The sequence below is a fragment of the Meleagris gallopavo genome, chromosome 2 (assembly GCF_000146605.3).
Source record: "Meleagris gallopavo isolate NT-WF06-2002-E0010 breed Aviagen turkey brand Nicholas breeding stock chromosome 2, Turkey_5.1, whole genome shotgun sequence".
NCBI lineage: Eukaryota > Metazoa > Chordata > Aves > Galliformes > Phasianidae > Meleagris > Meleagris gallopavo.
Window position 1 is genome coordinate 56,372,447 of NC_015012.2, and position 2,828 is coordinate 56,375,274.

Consider the following 2,828-nt stretch of genomic DNA (forward strand, 5'->3'; position numbering starts at 1 on the left):
TATGGCTGTGAATATTTGAACCTAAGAAAGGCCACTTGTATCTTTTTTTTTTTAATCCAAGTGCTATAAAGCCCAATAGTATATACTGTGAGCTGAGTGATACAAATTAGGTAGGAAACTGCAACGGAAATGCTGCATCTGTTTTATGTACACAGTTTGAACCACACCTGTGCTGTCAGTAAGTGAAGCTAGGTATGTACGTACATCCTGTATGTACGAGAGTCCTCTTTCCAGTTTGATTTATAGGCACGGAGCTTCTTGTTTCAGCAAATGCCTTTCTCCAGCAATCCCGTGTTTGTTACTAAGAACAGGACAAGTAATTAACTGGTGCTAGAACAGCCAAGACACTTCCAGAAAAGGTTACAGGAAACTTATTTTTGCCCTCTCAGTTGGAATCGCAAATGCACCAAACACTACTGTAGGAGATTCTCGTAATTATAGGTGTTTGATCAAAGATTTGGTGCACAGTCTAATACTGTATTATTATTCTTCACTTTAAAAATAAGTACAGTCCTTACTATGAAAACCAGCCTAACTAAATTACTGTGAGTGCTATCATGAGGGCTCCAGACTGAGATGAAATGGAATCCCATTTTAGAAATTTCAAGCCTAAGTGGTCAATTTCAGAGCGCTGGCTTGTCATCCTGAAGTGCCAAATACCTGTAACCAGCAGCTAATAGGCATTTATATCTTTTTTTAAATTTATTAAAGACTACATGCTGCTTTTCCTTTAGAAATGATCTAAAACTGAACAAGCACCAAAAGCACAAAATGAATTAGAAACCCAATTCAGAATTGGTCCTCCCTGGTCTCCTAATTAAAAGGAGTACTAGCTTTTGTATTTTCCAGGGGCTGATTTGCCACCTCTCCTCAGCAAACAAGGTTTTCTATTCCATCGTGAAAATGCCTGTCTTACTTCTTGCCTCTGTGTATTTAAGTACTCAAGAGTGTCTCAAGTGCATGGATTCTTAGCTGAAAGCTTGAATACTGTCACACTGGGGATCACTTCTAGCAATATTGATACTTCCCCATATTTGCTGCTACCCAACCTTTGGCAGGAATGTACTTACCAAATGAACAGCCCAGGTAAGCTAGGTGTTTCCCCCTGCTTCATTAAAGAAAAATATATGCAGTGTAGCTGCAGCTTCCTACTGAAGGTAACAGTTTAAATATAAGGTGGGAATTACTGGTTGCTACTTCTTCCTAGCGTGATCTGGGAGAGGGTTTGCTACTTTGATGATTAGCTGTTAAACTCCCATCAACCTTACTTTAATTTTAGTAATTCACAGATACAGTCAGCAGTTCCTGGGGAGCCAAAAGCAGTATTGATGGGTGTTTGGCCTGAACAGAAATCTGTTTCTGCTTTGGTCAAAAACCCTAGTGGATAATCACTGATAAAATTGTATATGTGTGTGTGTATATATATATTTTTTTTTGTACTGAAACTCCTCAAATTAAGTATATAGCAGGTCCTGTACTTTGCATCTTGCTTTAACAGGGCATGACCTTACCCTAAGTGAAATGCATGCAAATACTGGAAGCATTCTTAATATTTTACAGCACAAAGTTAGACTTTGACTAGAGTTAGTGTATGGTAACTCATAACAGAAAGAAAGTTGACAGCTAACAAATGAAAGTAAAAAGCACTCCAAACTATTTCCTTCCAAAGGTCACATTACTGGCTTTGTTCTTTATGGAACTGGAAGGTGAAAATCTGTGACCAAGACTATCCCTTCCTACCTGAGAAAGCAAGAAATACTCTTGCATCTATCTCAGTCTCCTGTGCAGTTTCCTGTCATGGTTTCATGATTTTTCATTATCGGTATTCCACATCATAACATCATGCAATGTACTGGGGGTTTGACTGCTGATGCTCAAGTTCCGGGTGCCTGTCCAGCGGAGAAGAGCAGCTACGTTTCCCCAGGGGGCTTTGCGGTCAGCGAGGAAATCTAACTCCCGGCCAGGTCACCTGATGCTCTCTTCTTTGCCTGCACTGCTTCGCTTTGCGCTTCTCTGCCTGCGCTTCTCATCTCAGCGTTGTGGTAAGGCCGATCCACCATCAATTTCACATTCTCTCTCCTTATAAAATTCTGTTGATACCATATTTAGGAAATTACTTTGTTTTACCTCAGATTGTTGCCACTGTTTTCAATTATTTCGGGGTCCCTTATTTTCTTTTTTTCCGGGGGCGCGGATCCGCGGATCCCTCCGCCCTTCTAGTCACGGAACCGGGCCGAACCAGCCCGTAAACCGTTGACATTCTTGGTGGAGAATGCGGGCAACAGTTGCTTTTTAGCTTTTTGAACAAATCTCTCTCTCCGCTCTCAGACAGCTTCATTGGGAAAGTTTATCTGTTTCACCAGTACTGTCTGAAAGCGTGACCTTGAAAAGTCCAGGCGGACGGCCAATACTCTAGGATATTTGTAAACTTTGAGCCTTGCTATCTTGTTTCTGTAAAAGAAAAAAAAAAAGAGAGAAAAAATGCTTTCTCTACTGAAACTGCCTTTTAAGGGGCTGCATGCCACTGTCTCTTCTTTCTTAATGCTAAAAACATACTGGGCCTTAATTAAGTTCACCACTTTGCTCTATGGAGCAATAGGTATATATAGCCAATTGAAAACATGGATGGAAATAACTATGTGGCATCTGCATATTATGTGGCATACCATTCCAGAGGGAGCTGCTAATTTTACAGGGTTGGGGATTTTTAAGCAGGTTTCCAGCCTCTCCTTTGAATTCTTTATGCGGATTTTCAATGCTCACCTGATCACGTTATTAATCTCCGTGAATGTACTGCTCACCATTTCACTTATTATTAGTATTTATTA